This window comes from Dipteris shenzhenensis, chromosome 15, assembly GCF_047967505.1.
Source record: "Dipteris shenzhenensis isolate YYH24624 ecotype China chromosome 15, Dip_SZ_1.0, whole genome shotgun sequence".
In the NCBI taxonomy this organism is placed as follows: domain Eukaryota; kingdom Viridiplantae; phylum Streptophyta; class Polypodiopsida; order Gleicheniales; family Dipteridaceae; genus Dipteris; species Dipteris shenzhenensis.
In genome coordinates, this window is record NC_141610.1 from 2,505,859 (window position 1) to 2,525,449 (window position 19,591).

The window sequence follows — 19,591 nt, forward strand, 5'->3', positions numbered from 1 at the left end:
AAAGCGGCTGTGCTGTAAATAGGTTTGTAAATTGTCGGCTGGACAGGGGCGAAGGCATGTTCTTGTAGCATCCAAATGCCTTTAAAGTCTTGAGGCATGTGCATATGTTGAAATTTGAATGACCGTCCAGCACGAGACAGTGCATCACCCCTGGCCAGCTGCATGCTGGCATGGCCAAAAATCGCGTTCAAATACGAATCAAGATTGTGTATGGACGAGTATCCACCAGCAGACTTCTGGTTCCCTTGTCACGTTGGAGACTGGTTCAACGTTTGTGGATCCCTTAAACGAATTGCAGGCGCACAATGTGTCTAAAGTTCTCGCTCCTATCGCCGCTCTCTTTATGTAATAGCATCAAACCATGGATTCACGAGAGGCAGGCGACAATTTAGTTGAAGAGCGAGAGCTAAAATTTTGCTAAAATGATATTTCACAAACAAGGATCTCAGTTTAAAGATTCCACAATGTCAATGTTCGCTTTTAGACGCTCCACACTGTAACGTGGTGCGCAAACCCTTAGTGGTCTATACTTAGCACGAGGAAATAGAATGGGAATGTACTCCCTTCTCACCATGTGCTAGACCTTAACATAGCGCGCAAATTCTTGTGGTTTATACTTCGTGTCAATTGTATTTTTGTCATGTTCCCTTCGAGCTACTTGCTAATAGTCTCAAGAACGAGGGATGGGTCGGTAGGACAGGACAAGTGGCATCATTTCATGTGTTTAGGGCGTGCAGACTAGGATTCCATACTTTTCAATCCCTCCACCACGGGTCTTGTGTCCATGGTCTAGGATGGGGGAAAAGTGTCTATTCCCATCCTAGCCCACTACGTCTAGGATGGAATTAATGATGATGACAAATAGATTGCTATCCTTAACCCTTGCTATTCCCATCATGTGCCACATACTAGGCCATTGTTATTCCCATCATGTGCTACATGCCATGCCATTGTTACATGAGAATGGATGCTACATCCACATGGCAACACACTTAACATCACCCCTCATGTCATTGTCCAAGTGAGAAGATGCTCATAGATACTTTATCTTGCTTTTCTTGATGTGACATTTTAACAAATACTATCTATTGGCACAATTGCTCTACCTTTTCTTTTAATGTTTTAACTCTTTTTATGTTGCAAGAATTTCTTCTATAGACTTCTTCTTCGTAATACAATCATTCTCGATTCCTTTGTTTTGTGGCTACTTGTAATGTTTGTGCCATTTGTAAGTAATATTAAGAGCCTCCTCAAATCTTTGCAATACATGAAGTGGATACTCTCTATTTGGAGTGATTTTTACACAAATTGATAGGCATTTTTCCATTTGATTTCAAATGTCTTTATGGAATTGTTTAATTAATGGCCATGTTCTAGGCATGTTTGACATCTTTTATTCATTATAAGCACAATTGTTTTGTACCTAGTTTTAAAGTCACTAAGCTTGCCAATTTTATCCTACCTTATTAAGAACATAAAGTAAGCCTCCAAGAGAACCTTTTGTTTCATTCAACTTGCTCCTAGAGATCACTTCTATTCAAAAATGAGCAATGCTTTGTAATGCTTCTTTGCAATGGGAGTTATGTCTCCTTTCCTACCTTAATTTACAAATGTGGTAGATGTTCCTTGTGCTTTGGTGATTTTCATATAATTTTATCTCATTGTCAAGTTTGATCTTTCCCAAATATTTTGATGCTTGATTGTTTTCCTCAGTAAGCTTTTTGATTGTACCATTTTGCTTGCTACCAGGTTTTTTGGTTTGCTTCCTTGATTATATGCTTTCTTTGGATTTTTGCATTGCTTTGTATGCTACAATCTTCTTTGCAATTTTTTCTTTGTTGGCTCTTTATGAATTCTTTCTAGTCTCCTTTTGAATTATTAGCATCAACATTGCAATACTGACCATGATATCGAGACAAAGAAATTTTTGGTAAGACAACATCGAGAACCGAGGTCCTATACTAATGAAAACACTAATAGCAGTATCAATGGTGTTTTAAGTATTTAATAAAATCATTTCTTCACATATCAAGTCAAACTTATGCTTCTTCCCGTCAAAGTCATCAAGTTCTAGTCCCAATTCCCTACTTAATGGATCTGTTTCAAGTCTACTCAAATTTTGGTTACCATCAACAATTGCAATTCATTTTCCCACATCATATCCATGCCTTTTTAAGACTTTGTGTTAAATTCTTAAAATAAGTAATGGTACTTAGTTTCATCACTATCAAGTCCTCTTGGTTTGAAACTCATTCACATTTCTTAAATATAAGAAACTCTCATAAAGATGTCTTGTGTGTATTTCCCTTATATTGTATTCATTCTTATTCATGGTGTCTTGTATCATGGTTAGACATCTCAAAACTCGTGTGTGTGTTTAAATCTTTAAACATATACAAAATTTCCATTCTTGATGGATTTGCACGTGGCTCTCAACCATGTGTGCTAATAATTCAAATGTGAAATGTTACATGCTCCATATATTTTAATAAAATTTGTCCATGTTCTTGAATATATGAATGCAAAATACATTGCCTACATAGTGCACTGCACATGTGACCATAGACGTACATGTTAATTACGGCCTACCTTCATGTGAATTCACAAGATGTCAAAACACTACTACCATTTATAGTAGTGTTGGCGCTTAATATCATCAATGCATTTTCCTTAGTTTTTTGTTTACAAGGCTATACTATCAATATTATTATGAGATTTTTGTTTATGGATATTACCTTTTATATTGCCATTGTTATTACTATCGATATTAGGTCATTAAAACATCAATATTACCATCAGAAACTCCAAAAAACATCGATATTGGCATCGATATTTGCATCTATAAATCTTTAAAAAGAAGCAGATCAGCAAACGCTAGCCATTTAAAATTTTGGACAATTTACCTTGCTCCTTGGAACACAATGAAATTGAGTGCAAATGTTTTGATAACTAAAAATATTTTCTGTCAAATTTGCCCTTGATTTGGTAACCAATCGAAGATATTTTTGGTTGCCCTTGTTAGATTGATGCTCATCCTCTCAATCACCTATGGCTAGGTCTCTAATATCTTGATCAAGTAAATTGAGTTCTCCTAAATCAATGTCTAAGAAGCCCTTCGAGAAACTTAAGCTATCTTCACATTCCAAAACTCCTATAGAAGGTGTATTGGAAGTGCTAGCTTCCCAAAAAAAAATTAAAAGGTGTATTGGTGTAGAAGGTGTGTTAGAAGGTGTATTTAGTGTAGAAGGTGTGTTGGAAGTGCTAGCTTCTAACAAATTTATTTGATGATTTTTGATTTCATGCTCCACTACCACATCTTGAAATACATGCCACTTTCTAGGTGTAATGTGAATCATAAACCACCATTTATTGTCCAATACTCAATCGTTGATGAAAGACCACCTAAGATATAGTTGAGAAAAAATTAATGATATGTTTATAGAAGAGTTCATGAAATTCTATGCAAAGATAACCAAAAAAAAAAAAACTTGTTTGCTTACAATGCAAGGATAGTACAAATGTCTCGGTAATTTCAACCCAAAATTTTGTTGAGTCAATGGTAAAAGGCCACTTAAACAAGCATTTCAATAATTTTGGACTAGCACACTACCCAAATGTTCATTTTAATAAGTACTTTGGATAAAAATTGAAAAAAAAGACTCTTAAAGAATAAATTAAGGCAAAAAGGTAAGCTAAATTTGTAGGTCTTTTGAAAAAAAAATCAAAATTATGAAGGGAAAGGCCTGATATGAAGTTTTAATTTTAAAGAATCGTCATTTAAAAAATTAACCTTTTCTTAACTTATAAATAAACAAAAATAATTTAAATCCATGGTAATAGTTATAAAGGGTTTTAAAGCAAATTATATAGATCAATTAGAATATTTAATTATTGTAAAAACTAAAAAATTAAACAAATAATATTAATTAATAACTAAGTTGATTCATCAATTTACAATAACTAATTTATTTCCCTCCCCTCTCTCCCCCTTGCTATCTCTTTCCTCTCCCCTTCCTAGAATGTGATCGTGCCTCCTCCCCTCCCTACCTACCCTTCCTCCTCTCTACCACCCTCCTCTTACCTCTCTCCTAATAATATCCCCCCCCTCTAGAACCCCCAATTTATCTCTCTTCCACCCTTTTTCCCTAATAAGTCTCCCTCTCCCCCACCTTACCACCCTCCCTCTCCCCCATACCTCCATCCTAAACTCCACACACCTCTCTCCTAATCTCATCTCTCTCCCCTCCCATACCTCTCTCCTTCCCACTCTCTTGGTGGCCATGGTGGTCATGGCCACCAACCCCACCCTCCCTCTCCCACCTTACCTCTCTCTAGGCACCTACCCCCTATATCTCTCCTCCCCATTTCCCACCTTACCTCTCTCCTAAACCTTGCCCCCATGCTCTCTGTCTTACATGATTTTCTCCATGCACTTACATGTAAGCAACCAATTGATCCTCCCACCGTATTTCTCTTCGACCCTCCCCCGTCCTTCCCACCCTCACTTACCTAGACTCGCCAAAACCCTCCCCCTCTTACTACTCTCATCCCTCACTTGCACCCCCACCCCTTCCTCCCTGACCATGCAAATGAGATCCAAAGGTGAAGATACTTTGTGCAATCCTTGAATCAGGTGATATTAAGACCTATGCAAAGTACCATCCCCATTCGAGTCTTGCACACTCAAATGTGGCACCCCAATGTGCATTTTCCAAACCTCATGCATGATGGTGGTAAAAAACAAGGAAGAACACATCCCTGGCCATGAAGATGAGATTTGATGGGCACAATACTTTGCATGAACCATGAAGTGGGATTTGCAAAGTAGCATTCCCATCAGAGACTGGCACTTTTGCATGAGGCATCCTGATCCATGTTTTTTTTTACCAGCATGCATGACACATGGTGAAAAACAAGGAAGATTTTGTCCCTGAACATGAAATGAGATGCAATGGCCATGTATTTGCACAAGCCTTAAATGGAAGATATTAAGACCCTTGCTAAGTAGCATCCCCATCAAAGTCTCGCACATTCAAATGTGGCACCCTGATGCATTTTTTTACTCTCATGCATGACAGGTGGTGAAAGACAAGGAAGAATGCATCCTTGAGCATGCACTACAAGATACGGGCATCTTTTCAACACTGTCTACAACACTTCCCAAGTGTGGGCATAAAGATCGTCGGTATGGTTTGGGGGGCATCGAAGGTGTTAGTGTCGATGTCAAAATAGTAGTTGGTATGGTAGTCGATATATATGTGGGCACATGGGTCAGTATATATTGACCCCTATACCTACATACCGGCTATTACCAACCCTTTCACCGGCACTTTTAGCGATACTTTCACTGACTTTTTGGTACAATTTTCCATACTGACAGTTTTGCAAAACATCATTTCCAAGGGTCCCAAAATAATTTTGGACCACGAGTTTGGTCATTTGAAAGATAAAAAATATAAGAGTATGTACACCAAAATTGAGATCAAAACACTCATATTTTGATAGTGAACTTAACATACAAATTAAGAGAAAATTAATGCACAAAGTGTCACTATAAAGATGTGAAGGCCAAATTACACATAGGAAGTCTCATCGATGTCAAAACTATGAATCAGCAACATTACATCGATGGCTTCATCGTGAGCCAAGTCTTGCATGCCAAATATGTCTATCTCAACGTTTACATACAATTGATCACCTACATGATCATCCCCTATTGCAGGCACCTAAGACTTGATCCTCTAGTTCACTGGCCTCTAATTCTCCCTCTTCTTCCCCAAGATCATGATCCCCATTACAACATCATTATTGTCACCTTCTTCATGGTCCATATCATCATCTTCATCCTCTTCCCTAGATCCATCAACATCATTATTTGGATCAAGTGGAAGATATTGATCATGACCTTTATAAACCATCTTCGTCATATGTTTGAAGTGTTGCACATTCAAAGTACGGCCACAAATAGGACAAGCATGGTACCCTTGTTTCTTAAGTCCTACATATATGCATGCACAAATAGGCTCCAAATAGGTCATTATACATGCATAGATCACACCACAATAAAGCATAAAGGTATCAATAGGCATGCAAAAGAAGGTACCTACGCACTCCCCATATCCTCGATAGTCATGCATGGTCAAAATTTCCCTGATGCACATGTTTACAGCCCACATCGAGGCTATCAAAGACACGTATGCCCCTCCATAGGGTTTGTAGCTCCTTGATCAATGGTACCATGTACACGTCCATACTTTTGGCCTTGTACTTCCTTAGCATAAGTAAGGAAAGCATGAGGTGTCCCTTATTTATTGTCAGCCATGGCGAGATATTGTAGTTCACCCAAACTATGGGCCATGTCGAGCAAGATGTGGAGTGTAACCCAAAAGGGTTCATGGCTTCCATTGCGAGCTCGAGATGTAAATTGCATGGCTCCATTGCAAAAGTCCAGCCACATGCTGTCTATGTGCTTCCAAGCAACACAATTTGTAGGGATCCTCAAAGTGTCATCGACGGATCGGTGTGTAGAATGCCAAATCATTAGTTGCACAATGGACTTGCATCTCAACATGTGTTGTAAACTAGGGATGATGGGAAAATGTCTCAGGACCTTCAGTGGGATCATCTCCCCTAGCAAGTCCTATTAGTAGCGCTATTCTCCACACTTCGGGCAATTAATCAACCAAATCTTCATACAAATGAAAAAACAAAATACAATCATTAGGGCAAGTGTGTATGGTGTCATAATCCATCCTAACCACATCGTCAACATCTTCTTTGCTTTGTCTCTAGAATTGGGCATGGTATTTGGTATAGGCAACATCTTCTCGGGCAGCCTATTACATTTTGTATACGTCCCCCTAATCCCCTCTCTTTTGCCAAACAACCCGAGGCCTAAATCACCCCTAAATCCCTTCAAATACCCACTTACCCTCCAAAATCTCCCAAGCCCCCGAAGCCCCCCAAAAAAACCTAAACCCTAAAATCTTAAAACCCCCCTATTTCATCGGTATGGGTGTCAATGTATATTGATGACAATACTGACATCCATACCGATGCTCTACTTTTATATACCCACTTTCATACCAATACCCATACCAATGGAATCTGGGAACTAAAAACCCTCGCTATTTATCCCACAACACCATTCGTTTTTTTGTGCGTTCTCACTCTTTCCTCCTCGCTCCCCCTCCCACCTCTCCATCCTCTCCTACATTGTCGCTCTGCACCTATAAGACTTGCTGCATCTCCCTCTCCTTCTTTACGTAAGAATTCCTCTCTTCCCCTTCTATTTTAAATTTGTTTGGTTTCTTTTTCTTTTTTCCTAACTCTCCTCTTGTTTCCCTTCCTCTACTTTCACTTTCTGTTCATTTCTCTAAAGTTTCTCTCCTCCTTTCCTTTCCTTTTTCCTTCTCCAAAGGAAGAAACAATACATGGAAAACAATCATGAAAGAGAAGAGTATGAAAGTCTACCTATTGTTTTTGTGCTTTCTCCTTCTTTGTAGGCTTCTCTTTGTCTCCTCAATTCGTACCCTTTGGAATGTTGATTCTCCAAACTCCTCCTTTCGCTAATTAGTTTTCTTAAAATGGTATATAGGGCAATAAACACAAAACACCTCCTCTTCCGAGCAAGATCATCTGGTGCCAGGACACGTACTTTTGAGGTAAGAATGTGCTTCCTCTCTTTTCCTATTTTTCATTTCGTGAATACATTGGCCTATAGCAGTGCGAGCTACTATAGTGATGGGTGTAGGAACTCTCCTCTCTTTTCCCTCTTTTTCCCATCTCTTTTTCTCTCTTTCTCTCCTCTTTTCTTTTGATCCCTCTCTTTCCCTCCTCTCTTTTCCTCTTCTCTTTTCCCTCTTTTCCCCCTTTTTCCCTCTTTTTCTCCTGTCTTTTCTCCTCTCTTTTCTCTCCTTTCCCCCTCTCTTTTCTCTCTTTTCTCTTCTCTTCTCTTATTTCCTCTCTATCTCTATTTTCTCGTCTCTTTTCTGCTCTCTTTTCTCTCTTCCTCCCCTCTCTTTTCTCTCTTTTTCCCCTCTCTTTTCTCTATTTCCCCCTCTTTTCTCTTATTTCCTCTCTATCTCTCTTTTCTCCTCTATTTTTCTCCTCCGTTTTCTCTCTTGCCCTTTTTCTCACCTCTTTTTCTCCAATTAGTATCTATTCGAATAACACACCTAGGACCGTGTTTTTTGATGGTTGTGCATGAACTAAGGTAAAAATGGTGTTTAATGCTTGGTCGACAATGCAAAGCATATGCAATGGGCATAATACTTTGCATGCACCTAAGCCCAGGCGTTATTGACCTACATGAAAAGTGGGGTGCCCATCCCATAAGTACTTATTCTGATAACAGACCTAGGAGCGCGTTTTTGGACGGTGGTGCATAACAATAGGGGGAAAATGGTGTGTAATGCTTGATCGACCATGAAAATCATATCGAATGGGAAAAATACTTTGTATGCACCTCAGACTAGGTGGTAATGACCTGTGTGCAAAGTGGCATCCCCATCTGATAGGAGGCTTATTCGAATAACACAACTAGGACCGTGTTTTTTTAATGGTTTTGCATGACACTAAGGCAAAAACAGTATTTAATATTTGGTCGACAATGCAAAGCATATTCGATGGGAACAATACTTTGAATGCACCTCAACCTAGGTGGTATCGACCTGCATGAAAACTAGTGTGCCTATCCCATAAGTGCTTGTTTCGATAACACACCTGGGAGCACGTTTTTGATGGTGGTGCATAAGACTACGGGGAAAACGGTGTATAATGCGTAATCAACCATGGGAATAAACATTGGATGGTCAGAATACTTTGCACACATCTCAATGTAGGTAGTATTCACCTATGTACAAAGTGGCGCCACCATCCAATAAGTACTTGTTCGAATAACACACCTAGAACCATGTTTTTTAATGGTTGTGCATGACACTAAGGCAAAAACAGTGTTTAATTCTTGATTGATAATACAAAGCATATCTGATGGGCACAACACCTTGCATGCACCTTAACCTAGGTGGTATTGAGTTTCATGCCATGTTGCGTGCCCATCTGATATTAAGTACTTGTTCGGATAATAACACACCTAGGAGCATGTTTTTTGATGGATGTGCATTACGCTGAGGCAAAAACGGTGTGCACATATACCTTCACACTTTGAGCAAGACTATAGTCTCCCGCATGTGCCAGATGATGACGAGGGTATGGTGGACATGATGGATTCTATTTTTAGGGGCACTACATCACATGTACACGTGATGTCAGAGTCTGAGGTCAATATGAGAGAGTTGCAATCAACACAGTTGTACGAGGGTGCTAGGATGTGTAAACTACAGGCTTGTCTCTCAATCTTGAATCTGCAAGCAAAGTATGGGTGGTCAGATACAAGTGTCTTGGCCTTAATGAGGTTAGCTCCCACATTAATTAGACTCATTATTTGGATATTGTTTGTTTTGAGAGTCATCATGTATGTTTGAGAATCATCATTACTTAAAGCCTATGTATGTTTGAATTGTGACTCTCTTTTATCCTTCTCTCTTTATCCTCTCTTTTCATCTCTTTTCTCCTCTCTTTTTCTCTCTTATCTCCTCTCTTTTTCTCTCTTTTTCCTCCTCTCTTTTCCTCTATTTTCCTCTCTTTTCTCCTCTCTTTCCTTCTCTTTTTTTCTCTCTTTCATCCCCACTTTTTCGCTTTTCACTTTCTCTCTTATCTCCTCTCTTTTTCTGTCTTTTTTCTCCTCTCTTTTCTCCTTTTTCTCCTCTCTTTTTCTCTCTTTTTTCTCCTCTGTTTTCTTCTCTCTTTTCTTCTCTCTTTTACCCCATGCGAAGCTTCAATAGCCTACCATTGAGCAAACAGGTATGGACTTTTGTCACTCTAATTCCAAGAATGCAGGAGTTTGTAAATGTTTGCTCAATGTTAGGCTGTAGGATTCTAAGCTTGCTCAATGTCTTATAGGTATTCTAATCTATAGGATTAGTGACATGACTTCTTTGTTGCTTTGAAAGAGGGAAAAAGAGAAAGAAAAGGGGAAAAGAGAAAGAAAAGGGGAAAAGAGAGGTGAGAATCATCATTGTTCGAAGCCTATGTATGTTTGAATTGTGATAGGTTGCTCCAAAAGATGTTGCCTGCACCAAATACCATGCCCGCATCAAGAGATGAAGCGAAGAAGATGCTAACAATGGTGGATATGGATTAATGGTGGATATGGATTATGATACCATCCATGCTTGCCGTAATGAATGTATTCTCTTTCGTCTTGTGAGCATGGAGATTCGGCTAGTTGTCCGAAGTGTGGGGAACAATGATATAGAGATGACTTGTAGGGTGAGTAGATACCGGTAAAGGTCTTGAGACACTTTTCCATCATTGCAAGAATATAGCACATGTCCTGATGCAAGTCTATAGTGGAGTGGAGGTCAGCTTGATCCACCACCACCATCTCGCGTTGACCCCATCTCGCGTGTGGAGGTTAGCTTAATCCACCACCACCATATTTGAAGACAAGTGACTGGATTCAGGCTTGGAGGGTGAATGGAGAGGAACCCCCTCGTGGTATGAGGAGGCTATCGATCTTTCACGAGTTTCCTTATTGGGGTCAGTTACAAATCAATCATCTCTTGGATCCCATGCATATCTTCAAGAATGTGGGGGCTACTATTTGGGCACACTTGGTTGATTCCAAAGACTCGAGAGGAGTGCAAGAAGACTTGCGTGCTATGAATAGGATGTCTTATTTGTGGCCCCAAGTGCATGCTTCAGGAAATTTGTCCTCTCGAAAGCAACATGGATCCATTTCCTCTTTTCAAACGCCCACAGGGTACATGCATTGCTTAAAAGAAGCATTTTCAAAGGATAATAAGCTTAGTGGGATCAAGTCCCATGATAGGCACAAGGTCTTACAGGTATTCTAAGTTGTAGGATTAGTGTACCGATAATCATGGTGCATTAGTGTAATTATGATTATGTTATATTATTGGCATGACTTCTTTGTTGCTTTGATAGTTCATCCTCCCGGTTACAATAAAAGGGTGCTTACAAGAAGATGTTAGAAATGTTATATTCAAGATCAGTGGTATTGTGAGGTATGCTTACTATCAAATCGCATTGATTGCATTTTCTTCAATTTAAGCTAAATAATCTGTAGACTGATAATGAATACAGCTTACATGGGCATGTGAAATAGGTGGATATTTAAAAAAGAGATCTCCATATTGAGCATCGAGAAGGCTAGGGTGGAATCCATCGAAGCCGTATGCTTGTGTGAGAAGCACTTTCCCTCGAGCATTATGACAACTCAAGTGCACTTGCTTGTGCACATAGTTGATGAGGTGGCCATTGTAGGTACCGTTCATAGTCAGTGGATGTTTTTTCTCGAGCGGTTTATGAAAACTTTGAAGGGATTTGTAAGACAAAGAGCAAGACCAGAAGCAAGCATGGCACAGGGATGGCTTGTGCAAGAGTCATTATTATATATCATGGAGTCTCTTGCATCCGCGGATCCCGATATGTTGCAAGCTTGGCATAACAAGGATGATGACCGCATCGTTTGTGAGGTTCCCCAAGGAAAAGGGATTGAAAGAAAGATGAGTGAAGAGCAAATGGAGAAATTCAATAACTTTTGTATCCTCAATAGCAAGGGGATGCAAAAGTGGATTGAGAGATATGAAGCAGCCAAAGCAAAAATAATAAATGCAAGGATGAGATTCAAAGTAATGTATAGGCGATTGCAATCATATCCATAAGATCTCGCCCTTCTTCCACTCACATGTCATTTGATTGGCTACAACTATCTCTACATAAAGCCGAATGCGATGGAGAGACAATAAATGAGCGTGAGCGAGAGTTATCATCTAGATGTATGATGCATGTAAGTTTCTTACCTCTTGACATAATTAAGTAATTATTTGTGGCAATATACGCTATAAAATAGATGCATCTTCATTGTTTTAATGATGCTCTTTTGCAGTACAAAAAGTACAGTGCGTTATGGTCATATGGAGATGACATTTTTGCATGGAACACATCAATTCAAAGAGAGTCACGTATGATTGTGGAGTCATGGCTAACTTCACACAAGATAGCCGAGCAAGTGCTTCGAATACCAATCTTCTCTCCTCACAGTTGGATTATTGTGGAACCATACACAAAATCTATGAAATTGATTTTAGAAGATTTAGTATTTTCATTCTTGATGTAAAATGGTTTAGAACTATTTACAATGGTCCCCATGCGATAGTGAGAAAAGACAGTAGTAGTTTCTTTGCAATAGACTCCACCAAACTTTGGACCGATGAAAGTGATACTTTTATTCTTCCCGAGCATTGTGAGCAGGTGCATACTAATGATTTAATTAATCAAAGCTTTCATTTTTAAAGATCCATTGATACATGTACTTAGCATAATTTCATATATATAATTGATGGCATTTGACATCCATCTTCAATATTGGTGGTTTTTCATCCGAATCATTTAATCCAAGATGGTGGTACGTGATCCAAGTTGCACCACGAAGTAAGCAAATTTTTGAAGATAGAGACGTGGATATGGAGATGCCACTACCAATGCTGGATCCAATTGATCTGGATGGATCTAGTGAAGAAGATGAAGATCACAATATGAGACAAGAGGAAGATGCGCATAATGACATCATACGGGAGGAAGATGGAGATCACGATATTGAGGAAGAAGATGACGATCATCAAGAATCACCACACTTTATTGAAGAAGATGATCAAGTCTTAGGTGAACGTACGATGCTAGAGTATGATGATGATATAGGAAATCAACTTGGTATAGAGTTAGAGATAGACTTGTTTGTGGCACATTAGACTTAAAGCCGTTGATGTAAATGCTCTTCATTTATTTTTTTCATCTCAAACTTGGACATGAATATATGACCTTCAAAGGCTTGATGTACATGCTCTTGTACTTTTATTCTCTCAAAGGATCAAACATGTATGAAAAGGAAAAAAATTTGTCATTGGGAAAACTAAGTGACCATTCACAAGTCTAATAAGTGTCGCTATATAGCGACCATTTACAAGTCTAATGAGTGTCGCTTTATAGCGACACCCTTTAAACATCGCTATATAGCGACACTTGCCTAAAGTAATTATATAGCGACACTTAACAAATCCCTATTTGGTTACCATGATGATTAGTACCATAAGTAATGCAGATTCATTTTTTGTGATATTTCATTTTGTGAGTGTTGAAGCATGTTTCTCCTTGCATTTCTAAGCCTATGTGCTAATTTTCATGCTAGATTTTCAGAGTTGAAGGACAAAAAACGAGATTTGGTGAAAAAAAGAAGACTCGCCTCTTCTTTTTTGAGTATTTCTTTTCCTCCTCTTTGCCTTCCTTTCGTGATTTCTCCTTGTTTGTAGGCTTATGCTTGTCCCCTCAATCCAATCCCTTTGGAAAGTTGCTTCTCCAAACTCCTCCTTTCTCTAACTAGATATCTGAAAAATGGTATGTTTCCAATCTTTTGTAGGGCCAATCCACGAAACACCGAGCCGGATTTTTCTAGGTAAGAAAGTTCTTCCTCTCTATTCCTATTTTTATTTTCTTGATATGCATTGGCCTATAGCTAGTGCCTTAAGTGCTTGCTACAGTGATGGACATAGGAACCCTCTCTTCCCCTCTCTTCTCTTATTCCCTCTTCTTCTCCTCTTTCCCTCTTTTCCTCCCTCTTTCCCCCCTCTTTTCCTACCTCTATTATTTCCTCTTCTTCCTACCCTTTCTTTTCCTCTCTTTGGTGTATGCTTATGCATGAGCTCATAAGCATATGCTTTCTCTCTTTTTCTTCTTTTCCCCTCTCTTTTTTCCTCTCTTTGCTTCTTTTCCCCTCTCTTTTTTCCTTCCCTTTTCCCCTCTTCCCTCCTCTTCTTTTTCCATCTCTTTTTTCCTCTCTTTCATCCTCTTTTCTCTCTTTTCATAAGCATATGCATTTGTGTATGCTTATGTTCATATGCTTATGCTTATGCATGAGCATATGCTCATATCCTCATGCATGAGCTCATAAGCATATGCTTTCTCTCTTTTTCTTCTTTTTTCCTCTCTTTTTTCCTCTCTTTTCTTATGTTCCCCTCCCTTTTTTCCTTCTCTTTTCCCCTCTTCCTCCTCTTCTTTTTCCCTCTCTTTCATCCTCTTTTCTCTGTTTTCATAAGCATATGCATTTGCGTATGCTTATGCTCATATGCTTATGATTATGCATGAGCATATGCTCATATGCTCATGCAAAAGCATAAGCATATGCTTCCTCTCTTTTTCTTGTTTTCCCCTCTCTTTTTTCCTCTCTTTTCTTCTTTTCCCCTATCTTTTTTCCTTCTCTTTTCCCCTCTTCCCTCCTCTTCTTTTTCCCTCTTTTTTCCCCTCTCTTTCATCCTCGTGTCTCTCTTTTCATAAGCATATGCTAAAGGGGAAAAATCTTTTGGCGAGCTTTTTAATGTGAGGTTTTTTACCATTTTCTTTGTTTTTGCAAGCTTTTTTTAGAAATCCATACATGTTTTTGTTATAAGAAAGCTGGGGAGATTAGAAAGATGGGAGAGGATATAGGATATGTTCATTTTCACAGCATGTGGAAGGGGTGGAAGAGTGTATACTATGCACAAGGGGGGGGCGGATATGAGTGGCAGTAGGAGGCAAAAAATTATGGAAGATATGTCCATATTCAAAGTAGAAGGGAGGAACTATGGGAGATATGTTCATTTTCAAAGTGTATAATTTGATAGATTTGACCTCATATTTGGATTCCTCGTCGAATTCCGGTCATTTTAAGTACCAACATGACCATATTCCGATAAAAAATGGAAAAATGGTGTTTTTGTCATTTTGGCCTGTTTTGGGCCTATTTTGAGTCTGCGCAGACTCAAAATATGAGGTCAAATCTATCAAATTATACACTTTGAAAATGAACATATCTCCCATAGTTCCTCCCTTCTACTTTGAATATGGACAAAAACACCATTTTTCCATTTTTTATCGGAATATGGTCATGTTGGTACTCAAAATGACCGGAATTCGATGAGGAATCCAAATATGAGGTCAAATCTATCAAATTATACACTTTTAAAATGAACAAATTTCCCATATGCTCTCCCTTCCCCTTTACATTTAGGAGATGAACATAAGTTTCACATTTCTCATCGTCTCTCTCCTCCTTGCACTCCTCTTTGCTAGCGCAGACTCAAAATAGGCCCAAAACAGGCCAAAATGACAAAAACACCATTTTTCCATTTTTTATCGGAATATGGTCATGTTGGTACTCAAAATGACCGGAATTCAACGAGGAATCCAAATATGAGGTCAAATCTATCAAATTATACACTTTGAAAATGAACAAATTTCCCATATGCTCTCCCTTCCCCTTTACATTTAGGAGATGAACATAAGTTTCACATTCCTCATCCTCTCTCTCCTCCTTGCACTCCTCTTTGCATACCTTATAAGTTCCCCCTCTAACTATGATGACGAATATATGTTCCAACTCCCCTCCCCTCCCTTCTCCATGCCACTTTACCCATGCGACCATCCCTCCCCTTTTCCTTTATCTCCCCTCTCCCCCCTCTCTCCTCTTAACTGCAACCATAACCCAAACTTTCCACCCACCCCACTCCATGAAACCCCCCCTCCCCCTCTCTCTCTCTCAGGTGAATGAAAAGCTCACAATATTCATGAAAATTGAAAAAAAGCTCATGACAAAAAGCTCACCAAAAAATCACACCCATGCTAAAGTAGATGCTTATGCTTATGCATGAGCATATGCTCATGCATAAGCATAAGCATATGCTTTCTCTCTTTTTCCCTCTCTTTTCTTATTTTTCCCTCTCTTTTTTTCACTCTTTTCTTATTTTCCCCTCTCTCTTTTCCTTCTCTTTTGCCCTCTTCCTTCTCTTCTTTTTCCCTCTCTTTCCCCTCTCTTTCATCCTCTTTTCTCTCTTTCGTAAGCATATGCTAAAGTAGATGCTTATGCATATGCTCATGCATAAGCATAAGTACATGCTTTCTCTCTTTTTTCCTCTCTTTTCTTCTTTTCCCCTCTTTTTTCAACTCTTTTTTTATTTTCCTCTCTTTTCCCCTCTTCCTTCTCTTCTTTTTCCCTCTCTTTTCCCCACTCTTTCATCCTCTTTTCTGTCTTTTCATAAGCATATGCTAAAGTAGATGCTTATGCTTATGCATGAGCATATGCTCATATGCTCATGCATAAGCATAAGCATATGCTTTCTCTTTTTTCCTCTCTTTTCTTCTTTTCACCTCTCTTTTTTCCACCCTTTTCTTCTTTTCCCCTCTGTTTTCTCTCTTTTCTTCTTTTCCCCTTAGCTTCTTTTGCTCCTTAGCCATATTTGGTTCTTTTTCTTTTCAAACAGATTCTAAATGGAACAACCACACCCTCACCCATGGCTGTCCTCCCAAAACCCAACTCGGTTTCCCATGTTGGGGTGATTCAGGACATCTCTTCTCTCCTATCTCATGTAGTAGAGAAGACTGTGCACGATACAAACTAGGTGAAGTGCAATGTCCAGGTGCGTGTGCTTGGGTGGGGTCCAAGCCGAAGGTGCGTGGAGCAGGGGCGATTGAGGAACACATGACACAACCTATGGGATCTCCGTAGGTTTTGAAGAGACTGCCATGACCACTTGAGCACCAAAGATGAATGTATAAAGGACATAATGGGTTGTGTGGAGGCCTTCATGGAGAGCCAGTATGTAATCCCTGAAGAGTATGACCTCATATTAGAAGAAGTGGAGGATGAGGTCCCGAGTGACCTGCCTAGCGGCTCGAAGGAGGAAAGTACCTCGGGCAGTAATGTAGAGCAGAAGACCTCCTCTACTATTTTGGCATTTTTGGAGATAGATTTTGCTTAAGCATGCTTTTGGAGATAAATTTTGTGCTCTCTTTTTGTACATGAGAACTCTTGTTTAACAATAGTAAATTTGGCGATATTTTTTATAAATGAAAACCTTCTTGGATTCCATTTGTCTTTCATAAATATTTGTCCTTTAAAAATTTGGCTTCAGTAAATAATTGTCCTTTTTGTGTTGATGTCATTTCATGATTGTCCTTTTTGCATTGATGTCATTTCTTAAGTAATGAATTGTCTTTTCATGATTTCTTGAGTTTGAATTTCATAATTGTCTTAAGTAATTGTTTTTCCACTTCTTACCTGCTCTTATGTTTGTTTTTGTTTTCATGTTTGTCTACGTTTGTCCAATCCGCCCAAATTAGATATGGGATCACGTCGCACGTCCAATGAGTATGGAAACCCTCATAGGAGAACACATCATGATCTCTACTCTCCAGAGGACTTTGATTCCACTCAACCGACTCCTTAGGGGCCAACCCCTATACCTATTCCTCGGGGAACTCCTTTGTTATAGTAGCCCATGGCTTTGTTAGGAATCTCGACGAGTTTGTAGCACAGATGAGCAATGCAGAGGCAGCAAGATTCTTCTCTCTGCTATCCCAGATGACCTCAGCTATTCCCTCTCCTATGCTAATGGATGGACCTACTCGTGCGACAGCCATCCCCTCTAGCCCCTTCGACCGAGGGGTCATCACTTGAGTGTACCCATCATAAGGGACGGAAGATTAGGAAGGGTGGAGGATGTTGTGGTGACTTAGGAGATGTAGACAAGTCAACACACTCACATCCCTACAAGTCTCCACTTGGTCATGAGTCCCAGTACTAGGCAGGTCCCTTGCCCTCTCCCACTCCCTCTACTACTCCTCGCTCTATAAGCGCTTGTAGTAACACCCCTCGCTCTAGCTCTACCACTCCCATGACTCCTCCTTTCCCGCCACCCGAAGACCTGTACTATGAAATCACTAGGGGTGGAGAGATAATAGAAAACAAAAAGGGCTCAAAAGTGCTGGCCACCATGAGGCAGTTGATGAGCCACCACTTCAACAACAGCATCGATACTGACTGGTGGTACCACGATGACAAAAAGAAGAAGGCATTCATCGATGAAATGAAAAGACAATACCCTAACCCCCCAAATTGGGAGTTCAATGACAATTAGTACATGTGTTCTGTCTTGAAGCATCGTAGGTCAACCTTGTGAACTTCCATCACAAAGGGGAATTCTAAACCCAGCTAGGTAGACAAAGCTAGCTAGAAGTTTTTGAAGGAGTACAGGGACCATCCCCAGAAGTTTGATAATCAAGAGAGGGCTATGAGGAGATGGCTGGACACTGTAGGTGCTTCGTACTTTGATGCAGGCAGACGGTTGGCATTCGGAATGGGTGGTAAGTCTACTTCTTCTCATTTAATTTATTGTTCTATTTGTTTTATTACATATTGCCCATAGTAAGTTGTGATGGGTCACCTTCCCACAGACAAAGAGGTAGGACGCACATTTTGCATACAAGCAAAGACATGGTTTATTGAGATGGAGTCACTGGGAGTGACAATCGATTGGGCTCAGGTGGCTACTCCAACGGTATAAGTCTACTCCTACTTATAATCTGAGGTAGTCAGAAAGCCAAGCCGCCAGAAGAGAGCCAAGCTATGTACGAGCACATAAATGTAAGTTATGAGGTGTTTTCATTATTCTCAAATTCCTAAGGTGTGGACTTCTTTGGAACTTTTTCTCCTATGAGTTGTATCTCATCTATTCGCTTTCTCCTTACCTTAGCTGTCATTCATCAGTGGAATGTCCATCATTATGGATGTCACCACTACCTTTCTACATGGAGACATTGAGGAAGATCTTTATTTGGAGCAACCAAATTACTTCAAAATTTTGGGCAAAGAACATCTTGTTTGCAAGCTAAACAAAGCACTGTATGGACTCAAGCAATCTTCTCAAGCATGGGACATGTTACTATTGAGATATCGAGCTCCACTCATGATGTGCCAGGGTGACCGTTGTGCATTTATGTCACCGACTTATTGGCTGTAGATGCGGTTGGTACACCGCCCATGAATAATAGCTAGATGATAGCTATCTTTATGTACTCTAGTTTGTGGCTCAGTTAGTATGCCACCTTAGTTAGCTGAGTTTGGTTTGAGACCCACATATAGGGTTCTTCTATTTCTTTGTACTACAGTTATTTTGGCTTTCACAACTAAGAAGAGGAAAACTATTTTCAGCCTCCACCTTTGTGTGTATTCCCCCATTGTGTATGTGAGAAAGCCACAAGTGAAACTCCTTCCTTCTCTCCCACTATCTTCACACAGTATCAGAGCCTGGTTCATGGTAAGGAGCTCAAGAAAGCAAACCAAGTTCACGGTGTCCTCGTAAGAGGACCGGTGTTGCTTTCCTTTTTCGAGTTTGGGAGCAAATCTCTGCAGGTAGCACAGCCGGAAAGTGCAAGAGTGCATTGTCTCATATTGAGATGCCCTTTGCAATGTGGTGAGAGGGCAATATATGCTGTGGGATGGGACGAAGCCCTTGGTGACTTTATTTTTTTGATTCGAGGCCATTTTGGGGCCCGTTTTGGAGGCAGAAGTTCTCCACAAGCATTGAGAAAAAGGCCTTGTTTTTGCTGTGCGACCACTGCTCTGTAGGTCGGTGAAAAGTTGCCGTAGAAATTGCATCGTATGCATGTACATAGAGATACTGGGAGTTACAGAATC